Here is a 7,877-nt window from a genome sequence, read left to right on the forward strand (position 1 = left end):
CCCCCCCCCCCCCCCCCCCCCCCTCTCTTTTTCCTCTGATCTCGATGCGGAGGGCCTTAGGGGGTTAATTAACAGGCTTAGATAATGCCACACTAATGAAAACAAGACCACTGTTTCTCCTCTCTCTCTCTCTCTCTCTCTCTCTCTCTCTCTCACTCTCTCTCTCTCTCTCCCCTCTGTCTTCCTCTCCTTTCTTTCACTTTTAAAGCCCTTTGGTCAGGCAACCCACCCCGTCTCTGGACAGTTAATGAACAGGAAAACAACAAATGAACGAACAAAAGTAAGAAAGAATGAAAGAAAGAAAGAAGGGTAAAAACGCAAGAAAGATCACAGAATGTGACTCGGAGTAGGAGAGTAGAGAAAATGGGCTAAAAAAAAAAAAGAGCGGAGTAAAATAAAAAGAAATGGGAGGCTAGATAGAAAACTAGAACGGGCAAGTCGTTTGTGAGGGAAAGAGAAGGGAACAAGAGAAAGGATGAAGAGGGTAGGAAAAGGGAGAGAAGTTTGTGAATGAGTGTATATATGCAAGCACACTAATACCATCAGAAATATATATATTTTTTTTTTGATGAGCACTTTGGTGTTAAAGTTGCCTAACAGGACCATGGGTGCATGCATGTTCAGTATGGGTGGAAATGAGTGTGAAAATGAATTCTCTACTTCTGGCAGTATAGGGGCACATTCACACAAAGTATGTATATTTGTTATTGTTTACAAGCCTGGTTTGCTTGGAATTGTGCAGTGTGAACCTAAACAAACCAAACACAAAAATGCAACAGTATGCAAGTCAACTTTTCCACTATGATTCTGACCAAGGAAAATGAACTGTAGGTGTGACTGAAGTCCTCTATTCTACCCATCTACAACATAAACTAAAGCACTAAAACTAACTTTTTTTAATTGTTTTTTGCACATTTTTGTCTTTATTGAATAGTCAGAGTAGAGAGATTGGGGGATGACATGCGGGTCCCAGTTACACTGTATGCACTTAGCCAGCTGAGCCATTAGGACGCCCACAATCACTTGCCATTACAGTAACATGGTGATGTGATTTCTAGCAGTGTTGGGCTTGTTGTCCAAAAAAAGTATCGTTATTAATTTCATTTCAAAAGTAATCACATTACTGTACTTTTTACTCCCTGACAGCATTGCGCTACTCGCTATATTACTTTTCTATCACACTTCCAAAATGTGTGATTGCATCCTCTATTAAGGATAGGATAGTGCTCAGCGTTCATTGCTGTGGTGTTTCTGCACTGCACTTCCCAGAGATCACCTGTCAATCAAACAGTGTGGGCGGAGCTTGGATTTTCTGTGGATGCAGTTTGAGTTTCTCTTTTCTCTGTCTGTTCAGCCATGGTGGCTATCACTGCTCATGCTAACTACCCAGTTCTTCTTCTTCTGTTTATTCCAAACAAACCGGAAACGTAAAACGCATCACTTCCTGTGCGGCAGAGCATTTTTCCCAGGAAAGATCTACCAGACACCGGCTGTTTAGAACAGACAACCTAAAAGATTTCATGAACTGGTTATAGGCTGAATCACTATTGTGTTGTATGAGTCGGCAATAGAGAGTAGCAAAACAGACATTGATTACTAAGTGTAATATTATTACCGAAATCAAAATAGTAAATTGTTACAGTACACTTTACAGGGAAAAGTAACGCATTCCGAGAGGTCTGATACTGTATGGAAGAGGTTGGATGGACAAAATGTGAAGGGAAGGAGCCGTGGAAGAGGCTTAGAAGAATATTGAAGGGTGAAGTTGAGGGAACAGCGGTTGGTGTGATCCATGTAGGCACTGCTGCCGGGGCCCTGCCAGCATGTGGGTTGTTTTGGTTACTGGCATAGACCAGAGGACATGGATTAATGATGGAAACTTTCGGCTTTCACAGCAGCTGGGTGTGCGGCTCGGTGTGTGTCTGTGTGTGTATCTGCGTGTGTGTTTGTGTGTGTGTGTGTGTGTGTGTTTGAGCCCGTCCTTAATTTTTAATCCCGAACAAAGTATAGGCGACGTGTCTCTAAATTGTTCCGCACAAGTCAATTTCAATCTCCGCACTAACTCAAGTTTATACATCCTCTCCAAACTTTTTTTTTTTTTTTTTTTTTGCCCGAGCCGTGCAATTCCAATCGCAATCTCTCCCTTTGTGCCTAAACATCTCCCCGACGATACAAACGTAGCTTGATTTGTATTTATTTTAAAAGTCCGCCGAGGGGGCGAAAAAAAAAAAGTAAGCTCGAGCAAAGGGGAGAGAGAGAGAGAGAGAGAGAGAGAAAGAAGAAAAAAAAAAGAGTTGAGTTGTTTGGGGGCATAACTCGCTCTCCCTAAGTGTAAAATGGGATGAGATATTCTGCCTCTTGGACTTAACGTAATGTAAGAGAGTGTGAAATTAAACTGCACACGAATAAAAGGGACCCTTCATTGTGTGCCGCCGACTCGCTTATCGGAAAATTCAGACAACTGGAACATCCAAAGCCTCCAAACTTGTAGCAATCCCCTTTGTCTGGCTCCGGAGCAAACAATGTAATATCAGAAAGCCGGAGAGGCTCCAAAGCCTGTGTCAGATTGCCAAACACAAAGTAGCTGCAAATCCTGCCTCCTCGCATCCTGCGTTGCCTCCTCGCATCCTCGCATTGTGCCTGTGTGTGTACATACGCTCGCTGCTGTGTGTGTGTGTGTGTGTGTGTGTGTGTGTTTGCACGTGTGTTAGCGTGCGCGCGCGTCTATATACTGTGTAAGTAGACTGTGCACACACTCCCGCTAACCCCATGTGTATGCCAGTGAGTGCTTCAAATAGATTGTTTCCTCTTTAATTCCCGGCCCTTTACCTATTGATATTCCCCGCACCTATCCCAGCGCCTCTTTTAAGCCCCATATGTTAATTTGATTTAGAGCATCTCAAATTGAATCAGAGCAATAGCAAAAAAAAAAAAAAGAAAAAAGAAAATGAGGGTAACTGCAAATGTACTGTTATTAATAACCTAAAGTACTATAGAGAGCTCAAACTCTCTCTCTCCTCTCCGCCCCTCCCTCTTCCTTCCTTCCTCCCTCCCTCTCCATTTTGTCCTCTCTGTCTGTCTGTGAGTGAGTGAGCTAAGTGAAGTGGGTTATGATGGCGGTGTAATCGGCATCCCTCAAACAAACGGCTGCCGCTATTAAGGGCCATTGTGTTTGCTGCAGTGATGATCAGATTCAATCTAGGGAGAACATTCTGTGCCGGAGCCGCGCGCGAAGACGGGTCGGGGGGGGTGGGGGGGGGGGGGGGGGGGGTAGAGATAGAGACGAAAAATACCTCGGCTCGTTCCGTTCCGCTATTGTGTTCAGGGGACTAGATGTATGCGCGCTCTTCAGAAGATGCATATCGACTCGGGGAGCTGCAAAAGTTTAAGATCAGAGGGATTCACGGGGAAGCTCTTCGACTGCGGGAAAAGCGAGGCTAAGTTCTTTAAGTGTTGGGGGGAGGATTTGTTTCAGCGAGGATCTTGGGCAGCGGCGTTCGGGTGTTGCGGATGAGAAAAGTGCTTCTGTTCTCCTCTTTTTAGTATAATGTTTTATATTTTTAAGCACGCCTTCATATGGGCCAGTGGCAGCCTGAAGGCCAGAGTAGTGGGCTTGTGGCCAGAAGGTCACAGGTTCAAATTAGGGTTAAACTGATATTGGGCTTTTATGAAATATCGGCCAGTCACGTTGAACCTACCTTGAACAGCTGCTAAGACCAAATGAAGTTCAATGGTCTGGGTTTTAATGGAGAGTTTTAGTGTCCCATGATGGTCTAAATGCTGTTTCAGAGGCTTTTCCACCACAAAATGTCAGCTATCGATACCTCAAACACCCAAACTGGCTAGGGAAGTGCTTCCAGATTCAGATTCAGACTCATATTTATTATCGCCAAGTACATATGCACAGAATTTAGCTTTGGTAAATTGGTGCGGTGCAGATAGCAGACATGCCAAGGCATCCTCACCAGAGGATGATGCACCTGTAACAATGGTGATGCTTTCCCAGCTACTTGAGCAACAGAAGGAATTCTATAAAGAAATGATACAACAGCAGCAAGAAAACTTTAAATGTTTTGTACAGTTGATCATTGAGGGTACAAACAAAAGGCTGGACGATGTCATCGGAGATGTTCAGGTGTTGAAATCCCGCTTGGAATTCACCCAAAACAAGGTGGACACGGTGACAACCGAGCATAAGGAAATGGAAGAAAAAATAAAACTGCTTGAGAAGGATATAACTAAATCAAAGGAGGAATTGGACACACTGAAGACAAAATTGGACTACATGGAGAACCAGTCGAGGAGAAATAATATTTTAATCAATGGAATTGCAGATGAAAAAGGAGAGAACTTTTTTTTTTAAATTGAGCAAGCTCACAGAGTTGGCCAATATCAGGAGGGCGGGCGGCCCAGACAAATAATAGTCAAACTATTGCGTTTCAAGGACAGACAGACCATTTTTTCATCTGCAAAGAGGCTGAAGGGCACAAACATTTACATAAATGAAGACTTTTCAGAGGCTGTGCAACAGAGGAGGAGAGAACTCTTGCCCAAGCTGAAAGCTGCCCGTGAAAGGGGAGACATGGCCAGCTTAAAATATGACAAGCTAGTTATAAAGCCCAGGAGCAGAAATGCTCAAATATCAGTTTTTTTTGTTTGTTTTTGGTTTTTGTTTGTTTTTTTGTTTTTTCTAATGAATACAGGTCATTCAATTCTTCAACTCAAAGGTCTGACTTTAGTCCATTTGAATATTTGCAGTCTGAGGCACAAGATCAATGAGGTAATTAACATCATGCAGTCAAACAACATTCAAATTCTAGCCTTGTCAGAGACACACTTGGATCCATCTTTTGAGGATGATGAACTGACGGTGTATGGTTATAAGATATTGAGAAGGGATAGAAACAAACATGGCGGGGAGTAGCTTTTTATGTCCAGGATCATATCCCTGTTAAAATAAGAAGAGATCTCATGAGGTATAATGTTGAAGCACTGTGGGTACAGGTTCATTTACCACACCTAAAGCCTATCCTAGTAGGATGCTGTTACAGGCCTCCTAGTGCTAACATACAATATCTGGAAGAGATCTGTGACATGTTTGACACAGTTTGTGATGAAAATAGAAAAATATTCATGCTAGGTGATTTAAACATAGATTGGCTTTCAGCACACTGCCCATTGAGGAATAGACTATACTCTGTGGCAAACGCATGTGGTTTACAGCCAATTATGCCAACTAGAGTTTCCACAAAGGAATCAGCTACATCATCTACTTGTATAGATCACATTTTCACAAATACTCCAGAGTACTGTTCAAAGGCTGTTTCAATACCAACTGGATGTAGTGATCATAATATGGTAGGTGTCACAAGGAAAACATACCTATAGGAGTCAATAGGGTAGTCTACCGTAGAACATACAAACATTATAATCAGGAATTGTTTATAACTGAAATTTAAAATGAAGATTGGTCAGAAGTGTCTAGTGATGATAACCCAGATTCAGCACTTAACAAATTTATGGAGATACTAATGAAAATAATTGATAAGCATGCACCCCTGAGGAGAAGTACAGTCAGGAGAAGATGTGCACCCTGGTTAGATGAAAATTTAAAAAAGCAAATGCGTGAAAGGGACAATGCAAAGAAAAAGGCAAACAGTTCTGGAGAATCAAAGGATAAGGAATGCTATTTTGCTTTGAGAAATAAGGTAGCTAAGATTAACAAAAAGAGGAAAAAGGAGCATTTCCAACAAAAAATGAATAAAGCCAAGAATGACAGGGGAAAGTTATGGAGCACTTTAAATGAGATTATGGGCAGAAATTCTCACACTGTGGTGTCATATGTAGGACACAAAGGAGTTTTCATTACTAAAGCACCTGATATTGCTAATTATTTTAATAATTATTTCAAAAGTAAAGTAGAGAAATTAAGGAATGGGTTGTGTTCTGCCAAAAGTTGTCCTTCATATACATTAATCGAGAAAGAAATTATGCATAGGAAGAAATGCACGTTTGTGTTCCAACAAGTCAACAGTGAGCTTGTTGAAAGTATTCTAATGTCTCTTCCTGGTATCCAGGTATTGACAATCTACATGCAAGATTGGTCAGAGATGTGGCGAAATATCTGTCTGTTCCTATTTGTCACATATTTAATATAAGTTTATCTAAGGGTATATTCCCAGAGAAGTGGAAGGAATCCAAAGTAATACCATTGCCCAAGGATAAGAGATCCACATTTACAGGAGCAAATAGCCGACCCATTAGTCTTCTTCCAATATTGAGTAAGGTTATGGAGAAAATTGCTTTTGAACAGATCCAGAAATATTTTTTCAGCAATAGGCTAATAACTAAATTTCAGCATGCATAACGGGTGGGTCACTCCACATGTACTGCTTTAACACATATGACAGATGAGTGGCTAACAGAAATGGATGCTCAAAGACTAATTGGTGTAGTTATGCTGGATTTCAGCGCTGCTTTTGATCTGATAGATCATGAAATACTGTTAAAAAAATTAGAATGTTATGGTTTTTCATCCTCTGCTCTGTCATGGATGGGCAGCTACCTATCCACAAGGAAGCAAAGAGTCTTTTTCAATGGTAGCTACTCTGATAGTGTAGATGTTCACTGTGGTGTTCCTCAGGGCAGCCGCCTTGGCCCATTATTATACTCAATTTTCACCAATGACTTACCAAGTACATTAGACAATACTGCTGTGGTTATGTACGCTGATGACTCTACATTATATTGCGCCGCACAAACAGCCAATAATTTATCAGAATTCCTAAATAGATATTTGGCAAAAATTTGTAATTGGGTGCAAGGAAACAAATTGGTGTTAAATATAACAAAAACAACATCCATCATTTTTGGTACCAAATTCAAACGAACTGCAGATGCTTTATTAAATTTGTCTATCGAGGGGCAACCATTGAAACAAGTGAACCAAACAAAACTTCTTGGAATCACTCTGGATTCCCACTTGTCCTGGTCAGCTCACATTGAAGGGATAGTGGCCGAAATGGGCAAAGGTATCGCCATGGCACGGAAATGTGTCACATATATAACACCATCCATTCTTAATCAGGTTGTACAGTCACTTATTTTGTCACATCTTGAATATTGTCCAATTATATGGTCATCAGCGTCTAAGAAAGAATTGAACAAACTTCAGTTGGCACAAAATAGAGCTGCCAGAGTAGTACTTCAATGCTCAAAAAGAACAAACGTTATTTCAATGTATAAATGTCTGTCATGGCTGCCGGTTCAACACAGACTTCTTATTTCCCTTCTCGTATTCTTTAGGAAGGTTTTATCTTCTAGTAATCTTACATTCTTAGTTGATCAATTAGAATATATAGAAAACAGTCACACTCACTTCACCAGAAAGGCGCTAAGTGGCGACCTAGTACTTCCCAGACCTAGGAGTAATTATTTAAAATCTACAGTGTGCTATAGAGCCATATTTAACTGGAACAAGCTACCAGTATCCACCAGGCTGGCAAAGAATAATTTCACTTTCAAAAAGGCACTCAAAAGTGAACTGATGAAACTGACCATGTAAACTTTGATTTTATTTAATTGTTATAATTGTTATTATTTGTTCTATGTTTATATATATATATATTTTTTTTTTTTTCACTGGATTTAGTTTAAATTAATTTGTTTCCTTATACTATTATTATTGTTGTCTTAAGTATTCTCTTATCTTATTATTGATTATTTGTATTGTATTGCTTTTTGTGAGGACCCCAGGAAGACTAGCTGTCATTAATTTGCCAGCTAATGGGGATCCTATAAAACAAACAAAACAAACAATATTGGGCTTTTATGAAATATCGGCCAGTCACGTTGAACCTACCTTGAACAGCTGCTAA

This window comes from Centroberyx gerrardi, chromosome 1, assembly GCF_048128805.1.
Source record: "Centroberyx gerrardi isolate f3 chromosome 1, fCenGer3.hap1.cur.20231027, whole genome shotgun sequence".
NCBI lineage: Eukaryota > Metazoa > Chordata > Actinopteri > Beryciformes > Berycidae > Centroberyx > Centroberyx gerrardi.